Here is a 12,994-nt window from a genome sequence, read left to right as displayed (position 1 = left end):
CTTCCTTTGGTCGGTCTCTTCTCCTAGGCCTTGGTGATTCATCACTTGAAGAATAATTATTTCGTGGCCTCCTTGGGTTCCTCCTTGGTTGTTCTTCCTCACTTGAACCAGAATTAGGGTTAGAATTCCCTTTCCTTGAAGAATCTCCAGCAAGAGTATCAAGCCTTTTTAACATCTCATCCATCCTTGCTGCCAACTCGTCAATTCGCCTATCTCTTCTAAGATTTTGAGCCTATTCTAAGGTTAATCCCCTTGGAACCTGTGGAACCTCCTCGTCACTCATGATTCCTACACAAAACAAGTCAGTTCATGCAAAAATCTTGATTAAAAGATCGAATCTTGAAGGAAAATTAGGCAACACAAAAACCGGACTCCCAACCGCAAATCAGTGCACAAACACCAAACGTTTGAGGCTGTGTAGAACGCGTTACTCAACTAAAAATTATGAAATTTTATATGGTGATAGCAGGACGTTTTTAGAGTTCAATGCAAAAAGAATCACGTAAAAATTCCCAGCCAATTGTTCCCAGTTTAATTTTTCCCGAACCTCGCTCTGATACCAAGATGATGTGAATTACTGATCCGAAAACCAACAAACACATGAGATATGTTTAAGCTTAATTCTATACAGGAAATCCACCAAGAATTAAACAAAAACTAAGAGTAATTAACTAAGAATCCACCTAATTAATTAACCCTAAACGAATGTTTTAACTAAAACAAGCAAAACAGCAATTGATCGCAATCAACAAAAACTCAAGTATGCAACTTAAGAAGTAAATCTGAATATTAATTTTTATGTCCCAAAACTCACGAATTACATGATTATTTATAGACTTAAACTAAGTATTAGAAACCTAATAGGACTAGGAAAAATCCCTAGCCTTTAGCTCCAAGTAACCTAAGTGGAATAGGAATACTAAACCGACTTAGATAAGGAAACTAACCAAACCGACCTACCTCCAGCTTTGCGCGGTTTTAGTTTTTGTCTTCGTTGACTGACCAAATGAACTCCGATTCTCATGACACCACCTTCATTGGTTAGCTGACTTCCTGGCGTTTCCAAAAACATATTATACGACATATGTTTTCCTTGAGCTTCAAGTCCGTTTCTGCAGTTCTTTGGACCTCTTCAAAACTGCTACGAAACTACTAGAAAACCTAGTTCTAAACAAACTCTAACAAACTAATATCTTTCCTAATAACTAAGGACGTCTAACCAATCTTAAAATAACAGAAAAATAAATCCTAATGTGCTTAAAACAAGAAAAACCCTTTCAAGTGAAAGGTAAAAACTTGTAAGCAAAATCTAAGTAAAGAAAGTATACTAGACTCCAAGAAACGCTACTAAGCAAACTGTAGCTTTGCTTTGATATCCAAGAAAATGTCCATGCAATGCTTGGCTTGAATCAATGTTTAAGGACAAACTATCTTGATGCATGATAAGCAAATCTTCGAAGTTCTCCATGCTTAGACTTGCATCAGAAGCTATTTATATCAAATGAAAGTCAAACACATTCAAACAAAGCTTTTTGACTCAAATTAAAGTCAAATGCATTCAACAAATCTATTTGAATCAATTGAATGTCAAACACGTTCAAACAAAGCTTTTTGAAGCAAATGAAAGGCAAAATGCATTCAACAAAGCTATTTATATCAAATGAAAGTCAAACACATTCAAACAAAGGTTTTGGGAACGAATGAAAGTAAAATGCATTCAACAAATCTATTTGAATCAAATGAATGTCAAACACATTCAAACAAAGCTTTTTGACTCAAATTAAAGTCAAATGCATTCAACAAAGCTATTTGAATCATTTAAATGTCAAACACATTCAAACAAAGCTTTTTGAAGCAAATGAAAGTCAAAATGCATTCAACGAAACTATTTATATCAAATGAAAGTCAAACACATTCAAACAAAGCTTTTTGACTCAAATTAAAGTCAAATGCATTCAACAAATCTATTTGAATCAATTGAATGTCAAACACATTTAAACAAAGCTTTTTGAAGCAAATAAAAGTCAAATGCATTCAACAAAGCTATTTGAATCAAATAAAGTCAAACACATTCAAACAAAGTTTTTTGAAGCAAATGAAAGTCAAATGCATTCAACAAAGCTATTTGAATCAAATGAAAATCAAACACATTCAAAAAAAGCTTTTTGACTCAAATTAAAGTCAAATGCATTCAACAAAGCTATTTGAATCAATTGAATGTCAAACACATTCCAACAAAGCTTTTTGAAGCAAATGAAAGTCAAAATGCATTCAACGAAGCTATTTATATCAAATGAAAGTCAAACACATTCAAACAAAGCTTTTTGACTCAAATTAAAGTCAAATGCATTCAACAACTCTATTTGAATCAATTGAATGTCAAACACGTTCAAACAAAACTTTTTGAAGCAAATGAAAGGCAAAATGCATTCAACGAAGCTATTTATATCAAATGAAAGTCAAACACATTCAAACAAAGGTTTTTGGAACGAATGAAAGTAAAATGCATTCAACAAATCTATTTGAATCTTATGAATGTCAAACACATTCAAACAAAGCTTTTTGACTCAAATTAAAGTCAAATGCATTCAACAAAGCTATTTGAATCATTTAAATGTCAAACACATTCAAACAAAGCTTTTTGAAGCAAATGAAAGTCAAATGCATTCAACGAACCTATTTATATCAAATGAAAGTCAAACACATTCAAACAAAGCTTTTTGAAGCAAATAAAAGTCAAATGCATTCAACAAAGCTATTTGAATCAAATAAAGTCAAATACATTCAAACAAAGTTTTTTGAAGCAAATGAAAGTCAAATGCATTCAACAAAGCTTTTTGAATCAAATAAAAGTCAAACACATTCAAACAAAGTTTTTTGAAGCAAATGAAAGTCAAATGCATTCAACAAAGCTATTTGAATCAAATGAAAGTCAAACACATTCAAACAAAGTTTTTTGACTCAAATGAAAGTCAAACTCATTCAAAAAGCTATTTGAATCAAATGAAAGTCAAACACATTCAAACAAAGCTTTTTGACTCAAATTAAAGTCAAATGCATTCAACAAAGCTATATGAATCAAATGAAAGCCAAACACATTCAAACAAAGTTTTTTGAAGCAAATGAAAGTCAAATGCATTCAACAATGCTATTTGAATAAAATGAAAGTCAAACACATTCAAACAAAGCTTTTTAACTCAAATGAAGGTCAAATTCATTCAACAAAGCTATTTGAATCAAATGAAAGTCAAACACATTCAAACAAAGCTTTTTGACTCAAATTAAAGTCAAATGCATTCAACAAAGCTATTTGAATCAATTGAATGTCAAACACATTCCAACAAAGCTTTTTGAAGCAAATGAAAGTCAAAATGCATTCAACGAAGCTATTTATATCAAATGAAAGTCAAACACATTCAAACAAAGCTTTTTGACTCAAATTAAAGTCAAATGCATTCAACAAATCTATTTGAATCAATTGAATGTCAAACACGTTCAAACAAAGCTTTTTGAAGCAAATGAAAGGCAAAATGCATTCAACGAAGCTATTTATATCAAATGAAAGTCAAACACATTCAAACAAAGGTTTTGGGAACGAATGAAAGTAAAATGCATTCAACAAATCTATTTGAATCAAATGAATGTCAAACACATTCAAACAAAGCTTTTTGACTCAAATTAAAGTCAAATGCATTCAACAAAGCTATTTGAATCATTTAAATGTCAAACACATTCAAACAAAGCTTTTTGAAGCAAATGAAAGTCAAAATGCATTCAACGAAGCTATTTATATCAAATGAAAGTCAAACACATTCAAACAAAGCTTTTTGACTCAAATTAAAGTCAAATGCATTCAACAACTCTATTTGAATCAATTGAATGTCAAACACGTTCAAACAAAGCTTTTTGAAGCAAATGAAAGGCAAAATGCATTCAACGAAGCTATTTATATCAAATGAAAGTCAAACACATTCAAACAAAGGTTTTGGGAACGAATGAAAGTAAAATGCATTCAACAAATCTATTTGAATCAAATGAATGTCAAACACATTCAAACAAAGCTTTTTTACTCAAATTAAAGTCAAATACATTCAACAAAGCTATTTGAATCATTTAAATGTCAAACACATTCAAACAAAGCTTTTTGAAGCAAATGAAAGTCAAAATGCATTCAACGAAGCTATTTATATCAAATGAAAGTCAAACACATTCAAACAAAGCTTTTTAACTCAAATTAAAGTCAAATGCATTCAACAACTCTATTTGAATCAATTGAATGTCAAACACGTTCAAACAAAGCTTTTTGAAGCAAATGAAAGGCAAAATGCATTCAACGAAGCTATTTATATCAAATGAAAGTCAAACACATTCAAACAAAGGTTTTGGGAACGAATGAAAGTAAAATGCATTCAACAAATCTATTTGAGTCAAATGAAAGTCAAACACATTCAAACAAAGCTTTTTAACTCAAATGAAGGTCATATTCATTCAACAAAGCTATTTGAATCAAATGAAAGTCAAACACATTCAAACAAAGCTTTTTGACTCAAATTAAAGTCAAATGCATTCAACAAAGCTATTTGAATCAATTGAATGTCAAACACATTCCAACAAAGCTTTTTGAAGCAAATGAAAGTCAAAATGCATTCAACGAAGCTATTTATATCAAATGAAAGTCAAACACATTCAAACAAAGCTTTTTGACTCAAATTAAAGTCAAATGCATTCAACAAATCTATTTGAATCAATTGAATGTCAAACACGTTCAAACAAAGCTTTTTGAAGCAAATGAAAGGCAAAATGCATTCAACGAAGCTATTTATATCAAATGAAAGTCAAACACATTCAAACAAAGGTTTTGGGAACGAATGAAAGTAAAATGCATTCAACAAATCTATTTGAATCAAATGAATGTCAAACACATTCAAACAAAGCTTTTTGACTCAAATTAAAGTCAAATGCATTCAACAAAGCTATTTGAATCATTTAAATGTCAAACACATTCAAACAAAGCTTTTTGAAGCAAATGAAAGTCAAAATGCATTCAACGAAGCTATTTATATCAAATGAAAGTCAAACACATTCAAACAAAGCTTTTTGACTCAAATTAAAGTCAAATGCATTCAACAACTCTATTTGAATCAATTGAATGTCAAACACGTTCAAACAAAGCTTTTTGAAGCAAATGAAAGGCAAAATGCATTCAACGAAGCTATTTATATCAAATGAAAGTCAAACACATTCAAACAAAGGTTTTTGGAACGAATGAAAGTAAAATGCATTCAACAAATCTATTTGAATCTTATGAATGTCAAACACATTCAAACAAAGCTTTTTGACCCAAATTAAAGTCAAATGCATTCAACAAAGCTATTTGAATCATTTAAATGTCAAACACATTCAAACAAAGCTTTTTGAAGCAAATGAAAGTCAAATGCATTCAACAATGCTATTTGAATCAAATGAAATTCAAACACATTCAAACAAAGCTTTTTGAAGCAAATGAAAGTCAAATGCATTCAACAAAGCCATTTCAGTCAAATGAAAGTTAAACACATTCAAACAAAGCTTTATCAAGCAAATGAAAGTAAAATGCATTCAACAAAGCTATTTAAATCAAATGAAAGTCAAACACATTCAAACAAAGTTTATTGAAGCAAATGAAAATCAAATGCATTCAACAAAGCCATTTCAATCAAATGAAAGTTAAACACATTCAAACAAAGCTTTATGAAGCAAATGAAAGTGAAATGCATTCAACAAAGCTATTTGAATGAAATGAAAGTCAAACAAATTCAAACAAAGCTTTTTGAAGCAAATGAAAGTTAAATGCATTCAACAAAGCTATTTGAATCAAATGAAATTCAAACACATTCAAACAAAGCTTTTTGAAGCAAATAAAAGTCAAATGCATTCAACAATGCTATTTGAATCAAATGAAAGTCAAACACATTCAAACAAAGCTTTTTGAAGCAAATGAAAGTCAAATGCATTCAACAAAACTATTTCAATCAAATTAAAGTCAAACACATTTAAACAAAGTTTTTTGAAGCAAATGAAATTCAAATGCATTCAACAAAACTATTTTAATCAAATGAAAGTCAAACACATTCAAACAAAGCTTTTTGATGCAAATGAAATTCAAATGCATTCAACAAATCTATTCGAAGCCAAATGAAAGTCAAACACATTCAAACAAAGCATTTTGACTCAAATGAAAGTCAAATGCATACAACAAAGCCATTTGAATCAAATGAAAAGTCAAACACATTCAAACAAAGTTTTTTGAAGCAAATGAAAGTCAAATGCATTCAACAAAACTATTTGAATCAAATGAAAGTCAAACACATTCAACTAAAGCTTTATGAAGCAAATGATAGTCAAATGCATTCAACAAAGCTATTTGAATCAAATGAAAGTCAAACACATTCAAACAAAGCTTTTTGAAGCAAATGAAAGTCAAATGCATTCAAACAAAAGTATTTGAATCAAATGAAAGTCAAACACATTCAAACAAAGCTTTTTGAAGCAAATAAAAGTCAATTGCATTCAACAAAGCTATTTTAATCTAATGAAAGTCAAATGCATTCAACAAAGCTATTTGAATGAAATGAAATTCAAACAAATTCAAACAAAGCTTTTTGAAGCAAATGAAAGTTAAATGCATTCAACAAAGCTATTTGAATCAAATGAAATTCAAACACATTCAAACAAAGCTTTTTGAAGCAAATGAAAGTCAAATGCATTCAACAATGCTATTTGAATCAAATGAAAGTCAAACACAGTTAAACAAAGCTTTTTGAAGCAAATTAAAGTCAAATGCATTCAACAAAGCCATTTCAATCAAAAAAAATTTAAACACATTCAAACAAAGCTTTATCAAGCAAATGAAAGTCATATGCATTCAACAAAGCTATTTGAATCAATTGAAAGTCAAACACATTCAAACAAAGCTTTATGAAGAAAATGAAAGCAAATGCATTCAACAAAGCTATTTGAATCAAATGAAAGTCAAATACATTCAAACAAAGATTTATGAAGCAAATGAAAGTCAAATGCATTCAACAAAGCTATTTGAATGAAATGAAAGTCAAACACATTCAAACAAAGCTTTTTGAAGCAAATGAAAGTCAAATATATTCAACAATGCTATTTGAATCAAATGAAAGTCAAACACATTCAAACAAAGCTTTTTTACTCAAATGAAAGTCAAATGCATTCAACAAAGCTATTTGAATCAAATGAAAGTCAAACACATTCAAACAAAGCTTTTTGAAGCAAATGAAAGTCAAATGCATTCAACAAAGCTATTTGAATCAAATGAAAGTCAAACACATTGAGACAAAGCTTTTTAACTAAAATGAAAGTCAAATGCATTCAACAAAGCTATTTAAATCAACTGAAAGTCAAATGCATTCAACAAAGCTATTTGAATCAAATGAAAGTCAAACACATTCAAACAAAGCTTTTTAACTCAAATGATAGTCAAATGCATTCAACAAAGCCATTTGAATCAAATGAAAGTCAAACACATTCAAACAAAGCTTTGTGAAGCAAATGAAAGTCAAATGCATTCAAAAAAGCTATTTGAATTAAATGAAAGTCAAACACATTCAAACAAAGCTTTTTGAAGCAAATGAAAATCAAATGCATTCAACAAAGCTACTTGAATCAAATGAAAGTAAAACACATTGAAACAAAGCTTTTTGACTCAAATGAAAGTCAAATGCAGTCAACAAAGCTATTTGAATCAAATGAAAGTCAAACACATTCAAACAAAGCTTTTTAACACAATTGAAAGTGAAACGCATTCAACAAAGTTATTTGAATCAAATGAAAGTCAAACACATTGAAACAAAGCTTTTTGACTAAAATGAAAGTCAAATGCATTCAACAAAGCTATTTGAATCAACTAAAATTCAAATGCATTCAACAAAGCTATTTGAATCAAATGAAAGTCAAACACATTCAAACAAAGCTTTTTGAAGCAAATGAAAGTGAAATGCATTCAACAAAGCTATTTGAATCAAATGAAAGTCAAACACATTGAAAAAAAGCTTTTTGACTCAAATTAAAGTCAAATGCATTCAACAAAGCTATTTGAATCAAATGAAAGTCAAACACATTCAAACAAAGCTTTTTGAAGCATATGAAAGTCAACTGCATTCAACGAAGCCATTTCAATCAAATGAAAGTCAAACACATTCAAACAAAGCTTTTTGAAGCAAATGAATGTCAAATGCATTCAACAAAGCCATTTGAATCAAATGAAAGTCAAACACATTCAAACAAAGCTTTTTAAATCAAATGAAAGTCAAATGCATTCAACAAAGCCATTTGAATCAAATGAAAGTCAAACACATTCAAACAAAGCTTTGTGAAGCAAATGAAAGTCAAATGCATTCAAAAAAGCTATTTGAATCAAATGAAAGTCAAACACATTCAAACAAAGCTTTTTGAAGCAAAAGAAAGTCAAATGCATTCAACAAAGCTATTCGAAATCAAATGAAAGTCAAACACATTCAAACAAAGCTTTTTGAAGCAAATGAAAGTCAAATGCATTCAACAAAACTATTTCAATCAAATGAAAGTCAAACACATTTAAACAAAGTTTTTTGAAGCAAATGAAATTCAAATGCATTCAACAAAACTATTTTAATCAAATGAAAGTCAAACACATTCAAACAAAGCTTTTTGATGCAAATGAAATTCAAATGCATTCAACAAATCTATTCGAAGCCAAATGAAAGTCAAACACATTCAAACAAAGCATTTTGACTCAAATGAAAGTCAAATGCATACAACAAAGCCATTTGAATCAAATGAAAAGTCAAACACATCGAAAATAAGCTTTTTGACTCAAATAAAAGTCAAATGCATTCAACAAAACTATTTGAATCAAATGAAAGTCAAACACATTCAACTAAAGCTTTATGAAGCAAATGATAGTCAAATGCATTCAACAAAGCTATTTGAATCAAATGAAAGTCAAACACATTCAAACAAAGCTTTTTAAAGCAAATGAAAGTCAAATGCATTCAAACAAAAGTATTTGAATCAAATGAAAGTCAAACACATTCAAACAAAGCTTTTTGAAGCAAATAAAAGTCAATTGCATTCAACAAAGCTATTTTAATCTAATGAAAGTCAAATGCATTCAACAATGCTATTTGAATGAAATGAAATTCAAACAAATTCAAACAAAGCTTTTTGAAGCAAATGAAAGTCAAATGCATTCAACAATGCTATTTGAATCAAATGAAAGTCAAACACAGTTAAACAAAGATTTATGAAGCAAATGAAAGTCAAATGCATTCAACAAAGCTATTTGAATGAAATGAAAGTCAAACACATTCAAACAAAGCTTTTTGAAGCAAATGAAAGTCAAATATATTCAACAATGCTATTTGAATCAAATGAAAGTCAAACACATTCAAACAAAGCTTTTTTACTCAAATGAAAGTCAAATGCATTCAACAAAGCTATTTGAATCAAATGAAAGTCAAACACATTCAAACAAAGCTTTTTGAAGCAAATGAAAGTCAAATGCATTCAACAAAGCTATTTGAATCAAATGAAAGTCAAACACATTGAGACAAAGCTTTTTAACTAAAATTAAAGTCAAATGCATTCAACAAAGCTATTTAAATCAACTGAAAGTCAAATGCATTCAACAAAGCTATTTGAATCAAATGAAAGTCAAACACATTCAAACAAAGCTTTTTAACTCAAATGATAGTCAAATGCATTCAACAAAGCCATTTGAATCAAATGAAAGTCAAACACATTCAAACAAAGCTTTGTGAAGCAAATGAAAGTCAAATGCATTCAAAAAAGCTATTTGAATTAAATGAAAGTCAAACACATTCAAACAAAGCTTTTTGAAGCAAATGAAAATCAAATGCATTCAACAAAGCTACTTGAATCAAATGAAAGTCAAACACATTGAAACAAAGCTTTTTGACTCAAATGAAAGTCAAATGCAGTCAACAAAGCTATTTGAATCAAATGAATGTCAAACACATTCAAACAAAGCTTTTTAACACAATTGAAAGTGAAACGCATTCAACAAAGTTATTTGAATCAAATGAAAGTCAAACACATTGAAACAAAGCTTTTTGACTAAAATGAAAGTCAAATGCATTCAACAAAGCTATTTGAATCAACTAAAAGTCAAATGCATTCAACAAAGCTATTTGAATCAAATGAAAGTCAAACACATTCAAACAAAGCTTTGTGAAGCAAATGAAAGTCAAATGCATTCAAAAAAGCTATTTGAATTAAATGAAAGTCAAACACATTCAAACAAAGCTTTTTGAAGCAAATGAAAATCAAATGCATTCAACAAAGCTACTTGAATCAAATGAAAGTCAAACACATTCAAACAAAGCTTTTTGAAGCATATGAAAGTCAACTGCATTCAACAAAGCCATTTCAATCAAATGAAAGTCAAACACATTCAAACAAAGCTTTTTGAAGCAAATGAATGTCAAATGCATTCAACAAAGCCATTTGAATCAAATGAAAGTCAAACACATTCAAACAAAGCTTTTTAAATCAAATGAAAGTCAAATGCATTCAACAAAGCCATTTGAATTAAATGAAAGTCAAACACATTCAAACAAAGCTTTGTGAAGCAAATGAAAGTCAAATGCATTCAAAAAAGCTATTTGAATCAAATAAAAGTCAAACACATTCAAACAAAGCTTTTTGAAGCAAATGAAAGTCAAATGCATTCAACAAAGCTATTTGAATCAAATGAAAGTCAAACACATTGAAACAAAGCTTTTTGACTAAAATGAAAGTCAAATGCATTCAACAAAGCTATTTAAATCAACTGAAAGTCAAATGCATTCAACAAAGCTATTTGAATCAAATGAAAGTCAAACACATTGAAACAAAGCTTTTTGACTCAAATGAAAGTCAAATGCAGTCAACAAAGCTATTTGAATCAAATGAAAGTCAAACACATTTAAACAAAGCTTTTTAACACAATTGAAAGTGAAACGCATTCAACAAAGTTATTTGAATGAAATGAAAGTCAAACACATTGAAACAAAGCTTTCTGGCTAAAATGAAAGTCAAATGCATTCAACAAAGCTATTTGAATCAACTAAAAGTCAAATGCATTCAACGAAGCTATTTGAATCAAATGAAAGTCAAACACATTCAAACAAAGCTTTTTGAAGCAAATGAAAGTCAAATGCATTAAACAAAGCTATTTGAATAAAATGAAAGTCAAACACATTCAAACAAAGCTTTTTGACTCAAATGATAGTTAAACACATTCAAATAAAGCTTTTTGACTCAAATGAAAGTCAAATGCATTCAACAATGCTTTTAGAAGCAAATGAAAGTCAAATGCATTCTACTAAGCTATTTGAATCAAATGAAAGCCAAACACATTCCAACAAAGCTTTTTGACTCAAATGAAAGTCAAATGCATTCAACAAAGCTATTTGAATCAAATGATAGTCAAACACATTGAAACAAAGCTTTTTGACTCAAATGAAAGTCAAATGCATTCAACAAAGCTACTTGAATCAAATGAAAGTCAAACACATTCAAACAAAGCTTTTTGAAGCATATGAAAGTCAACTGCATTCAACAAAGCCATTTCAATCAAATGAAAGTTAAACACATTCAAACAAAGCTTTTTGAAGCAAATGAATGTCAAATGCATTCAACAAAGCCATTTGAATCAAATGAAAGTCAAACACATTCAAACAAAGCTTTTTGAAGCATATGAAAGTCAAATATATTCAACAATGCTATTTGAATCAAATGAAAGTCAAACACATTCAAACAAAGCTTTTTTACTCAAATGAAAGTCAAATGCATTCAAAAAAGCTATTTGAATCAAATGAAAGTCAAACACATTCAAACAAAGCTTTTTGAAGCAAATGAAAGTGAAATGCATTCAACAAAGCTATTTGAATCAAATGAAAGTCAAACACATTGAAACAAAGCTTTTTGACTAAAATGAAAGTCAAATGCATTCAACAAAGCTATTTAAATCAACTGAAAGTCAAATGCATTCAAAAATACTATTTGAATCAAATGAAAGTCAAACACATTCAAACAAAGCTTTTTGAAGCAAATGAAAGTGAAATGCATTCAACAAAGCTATTTGAATCAAATGAAAGTCAAACACATTGAAACAAAGCTTTTTGACTAAAATGAAAGTCAAATGCATTCAACAAAGCTATTTAAATCAACTGAAAGTCAAATGCATTCAACAAAGCTATTTGAATCAAATGAAAGTCAAATGCATTCAACAAAGCTATTCGAAATCAAATGAAAGTCAAACACATTCAAACAAAGCTTTTTGAAGCAAATGAAAGTCAAATGCATTCAACAAAACCATTTCAATCAAATGAAAGTCAAACACATTCAAACAAAGCTTTTTGAAGCAAATGAGAGTCAAATGCATTCAACAAAGCTATTCGAAATCAAATGAAAGTCAAACACATTCAAGAAACCTTTTTGAAGCAAATGAATGTCAAGTGCATTCAACAAAGCTATTTGAATCAAATGAAAGTCAAACATATTCAAACAAAGCCTTTTAAAGCAAATTAAAGTCAAATGCATTCAACAAAGCTATTTGAATAAAATGAAAGTCAAACACATTTAAAAAAGACTTTTTGACTCAAATGAAAGTCAAATGCATTCAACAAAGCTATTTGAATCAAATGAAAGCCAAACACATTTAAACAAAGCTTTTTGGAGCAAATGAAAGTCAAATGCATTCAACAAAGCTATTTGAATCAAATGAAAGTCAAACACATTCAAACAAAGCTTTTTGAAGCAAATAAAAGTCAAATGCATTCAACAAAACCATTTCAATCAAATGAAATTTAAACACATTCAAACAAAGCTTTATCAAGCAAATGAAAGTCAAATGCATTCAACAAAGCTATTTGAATCAATTGAAAGTAAAACACATTCAAACAAAGCTTTATGAAGCAAATGAAAGCAAATGCATTCAACAAAG

This window comes from Chenopodium album, chromosome 12 (genome assembly GCF_948465745.1).
Source record: "Chenopodium album chromosome 12, dcCheAlbu1.1, whole genome shotgun sequence".
NCBI classification, from domain to species: domain Eukaryota; kingdom Viridiplantae; phylum Streptophyta; class Magnoliopsida; order Caryophyllales; family Amaranthaceae; genus Chenopodium; species Chenopodium album.
This window is presented reverse-complemented; position numbering follows the sequence as displayed.